At 39.9% G+C, this 15804-nt stretch overlaps 1 pseudogene; it reads left to right on the top strand.

Annotated features, from left to right (window-relative positions):
- The first annotated feature begins 9803 nt into the window (after nucleotides 1-9803).
- LOC122792356 overlaps nucleotides 9804-15804 on the top strand; it is a 109726-nt pseudogene continuing 103725 nt past the window's right edge.

The raw sequence follows: 15804 nt of genomic DNA, 5'->3' as shown, positions 1-15804 counted from the left end.
TCCTATCAACCCCTTTTCACACATGGAATCTGGTCAAAAAAGTAAATAAAACTAGAATCGCACACAACATACATGGCCATAAAAGGGACATGGAAAAGTTTTCAGCTTTTGTCCTCAGTATTTGTGTGGAGGTTGGCATCAAGCATCAGTGCTGAATGATGATGAATGCCCTTCATCTTCCTATGGCAATACCAGAAGATTTTAATATTGCAGTAATATGGTTAGTTTCACAAAACATGCTTACATTTGCTACACTATGGAAACACAGAGTAAAGACTAACTAACAGTGCTACTGTGAAACAGATACTGTAACAGTTCTTAGGCTGCTGGATGTAATGAACTTGAAGTTCCTCTGCGGTGTGTTGGGGTAATTCTTCTATTGGTAGGCTGATGTTAGTATCATGGGCTTGATTACAGCTTTAGGTCAAATTCTTATTTCATGACATTTTATATTCCTGTCATATAGTTAGCTGCAAACATCTGTATTTTTCTCCATTTTCAAAGCACCATTATCATAGCATTTGAATAGTGCAGGAAGACATCATTTGCCAAAACGTTGCAGCCCCAATAGGCAGATGTAGTAAGGCATCCTTATCCTTCTTATGTCTTTATGCTGGTTGCATTGCTTCCCTTCTTGTTCCCCTACAACAAGCACTTTATTGTTCAGAACGACAGAGTAATAATGAGAAAATAAGTAAAACAACATACAGATGTGCCCATAGGTTCCACAGAACATACTGTTGATAATCCTCTCTACATCTGTTTTCTGTCTCTCTCTGTGCTCACCCCTTCTGCTTCAGTAGTTTTTACTGTCCTGCAGTTGTTTTATTTAAAGTGTGCAAAGAGGGAGTTCCTTTGTGGTATGATAAGATAATATTCAGATATATAGAAAAGCTTTTGCATACGTTCAAGGGTTCTAATCCAGACATTAGCTAAGTGTTACTGACTGTTCTAGTGCACTATTTTATGTGTAGTAGTTGTTTTCATATTGTTATGAATGAGCATTATCCTGCTTCAGTCAGATTCACCCATGGTTGACTGTGTATAATTCTTCTTTGCATGAAAATCAGCCCAGACCACCATAGGCTACTACTAATTCCCATTCTAAGCTCAGCATCTCAAGCTATTAACATGCATGTGCTAATACTTTGTCATCAGAAATGCAACTGAGCGTGGTAGTATTTTAGGCAGCGTGAACAACAAATAATGCTTTGTTTAGGTTGCATAACCTCTGTATGTCTGTACTGAATTTGACAAGTTATCTGGATTTCAGATTGATGATGACTGAATTAAATTAGTTAGTTAATTTTTTGTCTGTACTGCAATGGCTACACTTTTGTAACTGCGTTACAATGTTGGTTAACATGTTCACACATAATTCATCATTGTTATTCTGCATTGCACTGTCCTATTTAGCAAGGGTCTGTTTTCTATTATCAATGCATATTGTGCAAGCATGAGAGAAGACAAGAGTGCAACCATGCTTGAATGAAGTGACAGGAATGCTTGACTGATAATCCAGTGATTTACAGCTGTGATTGTCATTGGCATTCCGTACTTTAAAACAAGTACATGCCCCCCACAATAATGCAATGTTCATGAAGGATAGTGTATAAATCTCAGTAGATAAGTATGTCATTACATGGGACAATCACAGTGCTGTTATGTTAGCCTGTCCACACATGCATTTGTCCCAAAATCTGAGATGCACAGTGCCATGCTGTTCCAAACAGTGAAGTTTTACTAATAACAAATGTGCTTTCCCAAGTCATTAAACTCTAACTTCTCTTGTGTCACTTGTGACCAATTCTGTGATCTCTAGATTGTGTAACTAGATAGGTAGCAGGTTCAATTCACACAGTGGGAAGCTTGTGTGTGTGTGTGTGTGTGTGTGTGTGTGTGTGTGTGTGTGTGTGTGTGTGTGTGTGTGTGTGTGTGTGTGTGTGTGTGTGTGTGTGTGTGTGTGTGTGCGCATTGGGGGAAGTCACAAGTGGGTAACACTTCATTGTCAAACATGCTGTGTCCACTTTCACTGAGGATAATATATTTAACTGTGCACACAGCTTTCTTTGCATTTTATCACATTTTTAACACACATATCCTCTCTGCAGCACACTGATGAGGTAATCCTGTCAAAAGGGCACTCACTCCTTTGAGAGTCAGTCTTCTACTGTAGTACTTGCAACTAATGCAGTGCTATCTAGATTTTAGATTTAGATAGATAGGATGTTCAATTTTTACTGTGGGGAACTTCTGTGTGGCTGCAATATCAAATAAATATAGTTTCTTGAATAGACATAGTGTATCAACTTCCAGTCAGGTGAAAAATGTATAGTGTTTTCATCATCAGATTTTCCAACAGCATTTACATGCTTGGTCTCTCAGCCTTTATGTTTTAATAAGATTAGTACAATAGGCACATTTAGACAATATTGCCATTATACAAACATAAGGTGATAGGATCAGTGTTGTTTCATTTCCATCCATGTTCTGAAGCATATTAGTTATGACTCATACATGTCTATTGACCTTATTACTGAATCACCTCACAGAAACACATAGAATTGCCTATTAACAATTACTATGTACCTCAAATAAATGGGCAGTCACCACATATGAGATCTCTGTATTTATACATTTGTATCATCCATAAAATGATTAATGCAATGTCATGAGAAATGTGTAAATCACGACACATAAACAATTAAGAAAACATATCTCTGTTATACATTTGCTCAGAATCAGACTATTTGTATGCCCATATTCCTTCTTTCCATGAAGGTTGGCATAGAGCACCATACACTACTGCTAGTCCCTACTCAAAGTTCAATATCTCAATGTATAAATGCACATGCATTAATACTTTGCTATCATTTGGACAAATTAGCTTATCAGCATTGTGCTTCAGGGAGATATTTAAAAGTAATAATAATGTGAGTGGATTGTATAACTTCTGTATGTGTTAATGGACTGCTGTACTCAAAAGATATGTGTCTTTCGATGTGTGGTTGACTGAACATAACAATCTGTAAAGTGATGTTTGCACTCCAATATTTTGTCTGGAAATGTTTTGGAACCTTTTCACATATAATTCATGAGTGTCATTGAACAGTGCAGTGTCATATTTTTGATCTGCCTGTTTATATTTGGAGTGCACAGTGTTCAAGCATAAACACATACAGTTGAAAATTAAACCACGGATGATAATACTTGTATATAATCATTCTGAGGTGAATATTTCTGAATGCTTCATTGTCAATCTGCTGTTTCACAAGTATGATTGTCAAGCATACACAATACTGTGATACTGGTACATGTCACTCACCCTGACACAATTTATATGAATGACAGGACAGATAACTTATTTGAGTCTTATATAATTACTTGTGATCAGCACAATGCTGTTACTTCTACCTGTCAAGACACTTGCATTTTCACCCAGAACTGTGACACACAATAGCTTCTCTGCAACACACTGATGTCCATTTTCTCACATCTAAAGTTAAACTTATCCTGTGATGTGATGCATAGTACAATTACTATTATGTTCTCCAGATTGTGTTAATAGATATGTAGGTGTTAGACTACAGCACTGACTGAGTTTCATGAGTGTTTTTTGTGTGTGTATCTGTACTGCTGGTTAGGATGTCATTGACCCATGAATCTGATGTGTCCACTTCCACTCAGGAGAAACATTTAAACTGGGAGAGGATTCCCCAATCACTTTATCGCACTTTTAACACAACCATATTCTCGGCAACCCACTGATGAGATCATCCTTTCAAAAGTGCAATGTTCTCACTATAAAATTCAGAATTACCCCATGGTGCATGCATTTGGCACCGTTCTCTATATCTTGTGTAACTAGATAGGTTAGTGGTTCAAATCCAGCATTGCTTAAATGGTGTGGTTCTGTGAACTGTTGTGCACATTTGGCTGTGTCACAGCACCTGTTATGTACACTTCCACTTAGGAAACATATCTTCACTGGCAGAGAACTACCCTACACATTTCTAGCATTCCCCAGGCAAAACTGGTTTGGAAATACACTGATCAGATAATAGTTTCGAAGCTGCATTATCTCACAATTGTAATATAGCTTCTTCTGTAGTGCTGGCTGTTGATGCCGTAGTCTCTGGACAGTATAACCAGATAGGTAGGTTGTTTGAATCCAGCAGTGAAGGACTACTGTGAATGTGCATTTCTCTCTTTCTTGCTGTCATAGTTGTAAAACCACATCTTGTGTGGCACTTGTGATTTGTGTAATGCTCTCAAGCATGTGATCCTAGTTAGGTATTCACTTCAAATACTCACAACTCTTTAGACTCATTTATGTCATTATGACTATGAATGTACATGAAAGTAACAATGTCGCCACCCACATAACTGTGTCTACATGTATAGCTGCAGATTACTTTTAAAATAGTTTCAATGAAAGCTACATCTGTAGTTTAATACACTTCTAGACAGCATGTTTGGTATGGCAATTACATCAGGAAAGACACTATTATATAATTGATTACAGTAACACAAATGCATCATAGTCACAAATAATTGTAAACTGACATTTGCTACATCTGCCCATTTGCTGATGAATTAACGGCATACTGCTGGCATAGACTTTTATTTTGCCTGTGTCTTGTGCAGGCTACCGATACGCTTGTAATATACATAGAAATATATCCTAACCATATTGACAGACATCATGGCATTCAGAAACACAACCCATTTGTCAGGTAATGGACTATTCTTGACTTGTACCTCGATTTAAGATTTAAGATTTAAATTTAAGATTCCTTTATTGTTACTGCACAAAGTACAGCAAAATTTGTAGCAATCCTAAAAGTACATTCACATTAATTAAACAGAAAAAGACAATAGGATACAATACAATAGAGCAACTGAGTTATTGCACTTGGGTACACTGCACCCATGGAATTGAGAGTGCAGTTGGTAGTATTACAAATGAAATGAACTGTAAAAGAATGTAAACATACTATGTAGTGCAAGAGTGACTGTGCTGATCAGAGTCAATCAGTATAAATGTCAAAGTCAAAGTAAACTTTGTCATTCAGAAATCACACAAGTGCAAAAACTGAATGAAATTCTGTATCTCCAGACTCAATGTGCAAACAACATATATTTTCACAGACATTTACACGTTACACCTGGCTATTACATCACAGACATACAGGTAGACAGACTAATACTGCACATAATTAGAAAGACATTTTAACACTTTTTGAACTGATCACCTACTTGCATGAGACTTTAGTATTGCACAGGTACTTGGTTAAGACATTGCATTTCTTACACAGAAAGAGACATTGAGTATTGCACTGTGAACATTAGTGTATTGCATTATGAACCTTAAAGTATTGCACTATGGTTGATTTATGGATTTGCATGTGTTGCACTGACAGAAGAGATATTTTACTGCATTGTTACTGCCCTAGATGGCCTATAAGTTACAGTCATGGTGAATATTGCACTAAGTATTAGGTGAGACTGGTAACCAGTTTCTTGCACAAATTGAAAGAGTTTCTACTAACCCTGTTGGACATCATGGAGTGTAGTTGTTATTAGAGTTCAGCAACCCGATGACATTAGGGAAGAAACTGTTCCTGAATCTCGTAGTTTTGCAACGTATGCTTCGGAAGCACTTTCCAGATGATAGCTGCAGGAACTGTCTGTAAGCAGGGTGAGTGGAGTCTTTAATTATTCCTCTGGACCTGCTGAGACATCTGGATAAGTACAAGTCGTGGATAGGTGATAAGGTGGTCTTAATGATCCTCTCAGCTGTCTTCACCACTCTCTGCAGGGATTTGCGCTCAGAGGAAGAGCAGCTTCCATACCATACTATGAGGTTGTTCGTCAGGATGCTTTGTATCGTACCTCTGTAGAAGGTAGTGAGAGCTGCCAATGGGAGATTCACTATCCTCAGCCTTCTTAAAAAGTGCAGCCTCTGGTGTGCTTTCTTGACTATGGCATTTGTATTTGTGTTCCAAGACAAGTCCGCATCGATGTGCACTCCCAGAAAGTTTGTGCTTCTCACTCTTTCAACTGTTTCCCCACTGATGGTGAGGGGGAATGTTCCTTGCGATTTTTCCTATAGTCCACAATTATCTCTTATGTCTTGTGCACATTTAGCGCTAAGTTGTTATTTCCACACCAGGTAATGAGTTGTTCCACCTAATCTCTATATGCTGTTTCATCATCATTACTGATGAGGCCCACCACTGTTGTGTCATCAGCAAACTTGATGATGTGATTTGTATTGTACCTGGCTGTACAATCATGTGTTAACAGGGTGAAGAGAAAGGGACTTAGTACACATCCTTGTGGAACTCCAGTGTTGAGAATGATGCTATCTGAGGAGTTATTTCCTATGCACACTTTCTGAGGTCTGTCTGTGAGAAAGTCAAGAATCCAGTTACAAAGTGGAATGTTGACGCCCAGTTGGAGTAGCTTCATTACCAGATGAAGTGGGATGACTGTGTTAAAAGCAGAGCTGAAGTCAATGAATAGAACCCTTGTAAAGGTGTTTTTATTCTCAAGGTGTTCCAGCAGTAGATGGACTGCTAGAGAGATGGCATCTGCTGCAGAGTGGTTTGCTCGGTAAGCAAACTGCAGAGGGTCAAGATCAGCAGGCAGCCCAGATGTTATGGCATCCTTGAATAGCCCTTCAAAACACTTCATCACTATGGAGGTGAGGGCTACAAGGCAGTAGTCATTTAGGCAAGATGGTGAAGACTTCTTTGGTAATGGAGTGATTGTTGTATCCTTGAAGCATTTTGGAACTATTTGCTGACTCGGAGAGTTATTGCAGACATCCGTGAGGACATTTATTAGTTGCACTGCACAGTCCCTGAGCACATGCCCTAGGATGTTGTCAGGTACAGCTGTTTTTCTTGGTTTAACTCTGTGCAGTGCTCTCTGGGCATCAGCTGGGTTGAGGGTGAGCAGCTTCTCATTATGGCCGATGGGCATTTTCTTTGCTGTTGTTCTGTTCCCTTCCTCAAATCTGCTGAAGTAGACATTCAGCTTATTTAGGAATTCCTTGTTGTCCTCACATTGTGAAGACAGGGGTCTGTAGTCAGTTATGGACTGGATACCCTGCCATAGGCACCTGGGGTCTTTTTGGTCAGAGAAGTAGCTCTGGATATTTCTGCCATAGGTGCATTTTGCTTCCCTCACGCCCTTGTTCAGATTTGGTCTGGCTGTTCTGAGGGCTTCCCTGTCTCCAGACCTGAAGGCTGCATTCCTTGCTTTCAGTAGTTCGTACACTTCTCTGGTCAACCAGGGTTTCTGGTTGGCTCGTGTGATGATGGTTTTGGTGACTGTCACATCATCCACACATTTCGGGATGTAGCCCATCACTGCCTCGGTGTACTCTTCCAGGTTGATACACTGGTTCTCAGTAGCCAGCTCCTTGAATATGCTCCAGTCTGTGCTCTCAAAACAGTCCTGGAGTGCTGAGATTGCATCCTCTGGCCATACTCTTACTTGTTTAACTGTTGGTCTCCCTCTAGTTAGCAGTGGTTTATATGCTGGTAGTAAGAATATGGAGAGGTGGTCAGAGTTTCCCAGGTGTGAGTGAGGCACTGCCTTAAATGCCAGCTTAGCATTGCTGTATACCTTGTCCAGTGTGTTCTCACCCCTTGTTGCAAAGTCCACATATTGGAAATAGTGAGGCAGAACAGTTTTCAAGTTGGCCTGATTAAAGTCACCTGCCACTATATGAACACAGTTTGGATGCCTGTTTTGTAGTTCATTTATAGCCTGGTATAATGTGGTCATTGTCTCATTTGGATTAGTACTGGGAGGACTGTAGACAGCTGTGATGCAGATGCTGTTAAATTCCCTGGGTAAATAAAAGGGTCTGCATTTCAGTGACAAAATGTTAGATTATCTGATTAGTGCGAGGACACTATCTCACAACTGGTACACCAGTTGTTATTGATGTATATGCAGACCCCCTCCCCTCTGGACTTACCACTGAGATAATGTATTCTGTCTGCTCTAAAAAGTGGTAGCCCCTCCACATGGACTGCACTGTCATTAATGTTAGAGTTTAGCCAAGTTTCAGTAAAAATTAGCACACAGCATTTCCACACCTTGTTCAGAGTAGATAATTCCATCCTTAAATACTCCATATTGCTTTCCAATGATTGAACAGCCAGCAGAATGGATGGGAGTACAGGCCTGTAGGGATTTGCTTTTAGCCTTGCAGTGATTCCAGCCCTAGATCCTCTCTTGCGTGTTCTCTCACACCTCTTGCATTTTCTTCTCTTACCATGATCCAGTGATGATGATTCTGTACATACCAGCATTTTTTTCCATGTTTGAGTAAGATTCCCAGCTCTTGTAACTCGAGAAGTGCTGTAGGCCTCACAGGCCTCACAGGCCCCACAGACAGCAGCTCATCAAACCTGTTACATGTCAGACCTGAGGATCGAATTTCCAGAATAGTCTCTCTACTATAAATTATCTTAATGTTAGCAGTCTTCCCTGATTTACTTTTTTCTCTTAATTTAGACATAGCATAGGACAAACATTGCACACTTCCTTTTTGAGCCGAAGTAGCCGCTGCTATACAGTGCGCCGCCATTTTGGCATTTGTTCAGTTCTCGTATGGCTCTGGGGTAGAAACTGTTCTTAAGCCTGTTTGTCCATGGTGGAATGGACGTGAACCATCTGCCAGAGGGCAGCAACTCAAACAGATAATATCCAGGGTGGGAAGGGTCTTTCAGGATGCTGGCTGCCCTGCTGAGGCAGCGAGAGCTTAAATGATCTTCCAAAGAGGGCAGTGTGCAGCCAATAATTTTCTGGGCAGAGTTTATGACCCTCTGAAAGGATCTCCTGTCTGACACTGAGCTGCTGGGATACCACATAGAGATGCAGTATGGCAGCACACTGGAGCAGTCATAAAAAGACACCAGCAGCTTCTCCTACAAGTTGTTTTTCCAGAGGATCCTCAAGAAATGGAGTCTCTTATGTGGCTTCTTCACTGCCACTGTGGTGTTTATGGACCAGGAGATGTCTTCTGCACTGTGTATACCCAGAAACTTAAAGGCAGAAACCCTTTCCACATAGTCTCTATTGATATGTATTGAGTTGTGGTCGGTGTTGTGCCTCGGAAAGTTTATTATGAGTTCTTTTGTTTTGGTAGAGTTCAGGGTGAGGTTGTTCTTGGTGCACCATGCTATCAGTCTTTGGACTTCATCCCTACAGGCTATATCATCACCTTCTGGGATGAGTACAACCACTGTTGTGTCATCCGTGAACTTAATGATGGTGTTGGTAGAATGGGAGGGTCACAGTCATGGGTGTAGAGAGTGTATAGAAGGGGGCTCAATCCAGAACCTTGTGGGATGCCGGTGTTGAGGGTGAGGGTGGAGCAGAGGTAGAAGCCTAATCTAACCATCTGGGGGTGGTTAATCATAAAGTCTTTGATCTAGTGGCAGGCAGATTGTGAAAGTCCTAAGGCAGCAAGTTTGGTGACCAGTCTGTCTGAGATGACTATGTTAAAAGCTGAACTAAAGTCTACAAAGATTATCCTCACATAGCTTCCCTGCTGCTCAAGATGGGAAAGTGCAGTGTATAAGTCAGTGGAGATAGCATCTTCTGTAGACTTATTTGCTCTGTAAGCATACTGGTGTGGGTCAATGGTGACTGACAGGCTGTCTTTGATGTGTCGCAGGTCCAGTTGTTCAAAGCACTTCATAATGATTGGAATAAGTGCCACTGAACAGTAGTCCTTGAGACTGATGATGAGAAATTTCTTTAGCAGTGGAATAAGCATGGTAGACTTCAGACAGGATGGAATGGTGGACTTAGACTGTGACAGTTTGAAGATCCTTGTAAAGACTTCAGAGAGTTAATCTGCGCATTCTATCAGCTCCCATCCTGTCACTCCTTCAGGGCCAGCGGCCCTTCTTGGGTTGATCTCCTCATGTCATGCTCTTGTACTGTGAATATGTGGTTGTACAGGGCTGGTGTAGGTGATGTGAGACTGATGGGTCCTATCTGCTGGGGCCTAGACATGACTGTCTCTGATGTTTCTACCTCAAAATGACCAAAGAAATAATTAAGTTCCTCTGCCATTGACGCATCCGCATCAACACCATACAGTTACTGATTTTATGGTTAGTGATGTGATGAATACTTTGCTATAGTCGCTGTGGGTCACTGTTGGTGAAGTGGTCCTCGATCTTCTTTTTGTAGGCTGCTTTAACCTCTCTGATGGCTGTTTTTAGGTTGGCTTTAGCCTTGCTGTAAAGGGCTTTTTTGACATACCTGAAGACTGTGTTGCAGTGCTTGAGGAGAGATCTGATCTCATTCATCAGATAGGGCTTCTGGTTGGGGTATATATGGATATGTTTGCTCACAGTGACATTGTCAGCACAGTTTTTTTTTATGTGACAAGAGTGCAGTTGATATATACACTTCAAAGTCCTGATCCTCAAAAATGTCCCAGTTAGTCCTTTCAAAGCAATCCTGTTGCTGCAAAAATGCTCCTTCAGGCCATGTTTTAACAGTCTTTGTGGTAGTTTGAACTTTTGTCCATAGGGGAGTGTATGTTGGGGTCAGGAGTATGAATAAATGATCTGACTGGCCCAAGTGAAGCAGCTGTTTTGTCTTATAGCCATCCCTGACATTTGAGTAGGCCTTGTCCAGTGTGCTTTTTACCATGGTTGCACATTTGATGTGTTGATGAATTTTAGGGAGAACTGTCTTTAAGTCTATGTGGTTGAAATCACCAGCTATTATATGAGCAGCTTCAGGGTGGGTGTTTTACTCAAAGGTAATGGTCCGAAGCAGGTAGCCTAGACCTGTGCTTGTGTTAGCATCAGGTGGAATATAAACAGCTGTAACTATAACAGAGGTAAGCTCCCGCAGTAGATCAAAGGGCCTGCATTTGATTGTCAGGTACTCCAGATCAGGAAAGTAGTGACTGTCTATGATCTTTGTGTTAGTACACCAGCTGTTATGTACGTAGATGCAAAGCCTCCCACCTTTATTCTTACCAGAGTCTTTGCTTCTGTCCCAACAAAACGCTGTGCGGCCTACTAGCTCAATGGCTACATCTGGTATACACGAGTTTAGCCACCTCTCTGTTAATAATAAAATGCAACAGTCTCTTATGAATTTGTTCTTGAAGATCTGTAAGTGTAATATTTCCATTTTATTTGTGATGGATCTGGCGTTGGCAAGAAATATACTGGGAAGAGGTGGTTTGTGCGGATGCTTCCTTAATCTAGTGAGTAGGCATGACTAACATTCATACTTTTGCTTCCTATGTTTTCTCCACCTTTGTCGCTTGCTTGAGCTGACAACAATCCACAGAGTACCCAGTGCCCTTTCTATCTCCTCCAGTATGATGTATGAGTACAGGAATTCATTCATAATGGCCTGGTTGTGTTGAAATCTGATTTTTAGCAGATCTTGGTGACTGTACTTGGGATTCTCCTGGCTGAACCTAACAATGATGAACATACATATAATTGGAAACACACATAATAAGCACTGAGAGAGAGAGAGAGAGAGAGAGAGAAAGACAAAGAGAGACAGATGCTGCTTCTGTGTCAGCTGCCATTTTACGCAGATGTCCCACCAGATGCAGATACGTGGGTGACAACATGTGCATTTTCACATATGCCACATTAGCATGACTTATTTTGCATGTACATATGTCACATCTGCTGTAGAGAAATGGCATATTTATATCAGATCATTATTCTGTTTACAGCCTGGTCAATGTGACATGTCTGTGCATGTGTCATGTGCCTCTGTATTTTGTTACATACATGCACATCATGCACAAACAGTTACTAACTCTTTACCATTCACATCACGCATGTTGCTTAAAAAATGTTTATTTGCATCCCTTATTACTGTTATTGGAATAATTGCACAGGTGTCCATGATTCATCAAAATATTTCCACATTTATCACAGGTGTGTACACTGCCATAACAACCATCAGTAATTTTTCCTATATATACATAAGGCAAGGACAGCCTTACAATTCTTTAACCTGTATGTGTGCTCTGACATCAGTCATGTGGATGTAATTTATTACCTTTGGCTACTCCCACAGTAGACATTCCAATGGCAGAGTGCTTTATTACATCTAACACACATGTGCAGCTAGGCATTTTCAATACAATAATGTGAGTAACACAAATATTACTGAGCATGCCACAGAACATGGAAACTGGCAATGTTATATTTATGACATTAACTGTAATAATGTTCGTCATTTACGTTAATATACAGCACATGCTTGGCTAATACATGTTTAAATGAGCAATAACCTTTCTTTGGTTACACACAATGACAAATGGCAAAAATATCCCTTATCGAAGCATATGAGACGGCAGCTGTAGGGTTAATTTATGTTTGTTTACATATGATAAACTGAAAAATGTAGCAGAACTGTTGGTTTCAACCGTTAACTTCCTGTATACATATCTGATATGCAACAACTGCAGTATACACAGATATCCACTAGTTTCTATTGTCCTTGATAACTGTTATCTCAACTCAGCTTTTTATAAACTTTTGTCACATTACTCCATATTGTTACACTGAAGCTCTGTGCCCCTCTCACATGCTTTGTCAGCATTCCATTTTTATTTATGTCCATGGGTCATTAAAACTGAACAGATTTACTTTATTACATCTACATAAATAATTTATATTACTAATGCTCTTTGTGCACTAATCACATTCATTATCTGACTACACTTTCCCCAGTTAGCTTCCCCTACTTCTTGTTTGTGCACTAATCCCTATATCTCAGTACAGTTTCCATGTTTACTTTCCCCTGCATCTTTAATTCTTTCAATAAAGTTGCCCTTGCCTTGTGTAATGCTGTCTGCACATGCTTGTTCAGTAGGTTTACCCCCAGACAATCTTTTGTTTGTATTGTGGGCTTGAGCCTCTGTGCACCTTTTAATGACCACATAGAGGTGCTGCTGTATATGTAGGCTTCCTTAGCAGCTTGCATAACCAACAAGCACTGTTGCTAATCATGCTAACATGCACAAATCATGTAGGCTTAGTGTGAAGTATGCTCAATTTTTAATGAATCCCCAGAAGTGACAGAGTCTTACCAGAATTAACAATTTTCCAGACAGTAAACTCTCCTCAACATTTCTTGCACAGTGGATTCCGTGGTTAAGAATAGAACATAGTGTTGTTTTGAATTAATTAGCACATGGTATGATATCTTTTCATATTTAACATTTCCTTAGAGGATCACTAATGTAACCTGCATTGAAAAAATAGCATGAAACTGTGTTGAAACTTTACATTAAAAGAATATAATTAAAGATGTGCAGGCACTATTATATAAACAGTACTCAGGTATAGTTTGATAGACTTCCATTATTTAGCAGTCAGCTGTTGGCAATTTGTGTGATTTTCTACATGATTAAAGAGCAGAATGAAGCATGTCACTTCTAGAAATGAGGTAAAACAATACAGCACATCTGCTACTCAGCATCGTTAACACAGTCTTGGCATTAGTAAGATAATAAATATGGAATATTTATGCAATTTGCTGTGCTCTTTGTTAATTTTATTTATTTACAGTTTTAGGAGTGATATTCATATAACATTAAAATCATTTACGTTTATGAATACCATTGGAAAAGATTATTTGTAATGAGGGAAAGAAGTGTGGTTAAATAAAACTTTACTGAAAAGAAGATCAGACTGCTTGTTTTGACAATCTTTGATAAATGAATTGTAAGGCAAACACACAAGTAATAATTAATTTTTTTTCAAATCCTATCCCTGAAAAGGGATGGCAAACTAATGTAATCTAGTAAAGTACATCTGAAAGCTGAGATACAATCATTTCTAACATAATTATAACCAGGTAATAACTCTAGGAATCAAAACTATTTACTAGTTTCAAGTGCTGCAGACCAAGAGACTGCAGAAAAGCTATATTTCACTGTCAAAGTAATTGTAAATGCCTAAAATTCTGCTTCACAAATTACACCATAAAAATTTTTCTTTAAAATGCCATTTTGTCAACCTAGTGCACATAAATTTTATTTGCCACCACCAAAATGCATAATAAATTTTCCCTTGTGATTAGCAAAATGTTTTGACCAATACAATGACAAAAAATAATAGTTTTTCAGCTTTCTTAGAATCAAAGTTCTGGAGAGAAATTTCCACAGCTAGAAGAAATTAACTTTATGTAAAGTTAATAGATTTAGTCCTTTTGGTTAACTAAGTTAGTCCTTCTAAGCTAAAGTCAAATTTACATGGATGATCTTGATGGAAATTCTCTTTAATACAAATGTAGCTATAACCAATACAAAGCAGTGAGCCACAGTCCATGATGTTAAGAGGTAGTAGTAGTAATCTCCATACCACAGTGATACTCTAGGATGGGAAATCAGAAATTCACTGTGGGTCTGGCCTCATGTCTCTGATAGACAGAGGCAGAAACTAACATACCCCCTCCAACATAACTTATAGAAACTTCCTAAATAACATACCCCCGTCCTAATAAATGTCCATGCTATATAGGGACACAATTGGATCGGATTGCATAGCTAGGCTTATAAAGACCATGGTGTCATTAGCCTACCCCCAGATTCTCAAAAGCTTGCATGGCTTGCATGATTAGTGTTAGATGAAATTTTGCCAATATGGCGGCCAAGCGATCCACGTACGTGCACGTCTGACGTGCGCAAGCACTGTAGCACTAGTGCTGCATGTCCCCAGCCCCATATGCAAATCACCCCACTTGTAGGTGAAAACCATACAAATGAGGTAAATTTGCCATCCAGGAAGCAAGAAGCAGGGCGTGCAGGACTAGCGTAATATGCAGAAATGTACTTGGTTAGTAACCGAGCACAGTACTTCAAACTGCAAAACAAGCTATGATAGCTCCAAATAAAGTTTGCATAGTATTGAGGAAGCATGCCAATGGCCAAGTAGAAGGCCATTGGCATTGCAAATAATGCCAAATGTACAAAATACAACTTTTATGATATGTCCGCCAATCACGTCTGTTGAAGCATAGGGCAGCGGCGCGCAAACGGGATTGGGGGAAATAATAAAATAAACCTAAAATAAGCATTCTAACTAAAAGCAGTAGTCTGCCATGCAAGTCAATGGCAGGCAGAAGACAACCTGGCCAATGAGTAATGGTTGCTAAGGGGGGGAGGCTCAGTGTGGTACATGTAACTATGCATTAGCAGGCAATCCTATGCAAATTAGGTGAAGGATAGTGAATCCCAGTTTTCCACAGGATGTGAGGCAGGTCCCAAGAGTGTAAGAGTATAAACAGCTGGGTGCAAGACTAGGATATAGATGACATCATGGGGGGGGTGTCAGGCATACTGTAAGTGGATTGGAGCCCTGTGACTCGGGATTGCTCCTAGGTTAGCACAGCTAAGCTAGGGGTGTGTCTAAACCTACCTAGCACCCTTTACAAAGTGTAAGCTGGTGTGCACACCATGCACCGGGTTTTACAGGAAGAAAAAAGAAGTTAAACCAGGAAATAGCAGCTCTGTGTACATTTGAACAGGGAGGCAATGGGAAGGGAAAACAGCAGAACTAGCTGAGCTGACAGGTGAAAAGTTTCAGAATCAGCTAATTACACAGGCAACAGACCAGCTCAGCCCAGAAAACTACTATAAACTAAGCAAACATCTTCCCCTCTGGTTTTTCCACACTCTACACCACTAGTGTATACAAGTGAGGAAATTTTAACAAGCAAACCTACAAAATGAGAAGGGCTGCAGCAGGCAGCATAGAACAACATGTGCAA

Source organism: Protopterus annectens, chromosome 1.part2 (genome assembly GCF_019279795.1).
Source record: "Protopterus annectens isolate FY-2018-M chromosome 1.part2, PAN1.0, whole genome shotgun sequence".
Taxonomy (NCBI): domain Eukaryota; kingdom Metazoa; phylum Chordata; order Ceratodontiformes; family Protopteridae; genus Protopterus; species Protopterus annectens.
Note: the sequence above shows the minus strand (reverse complement) of the source record. Positions and strands in the feature narration are given on the sequence as shown.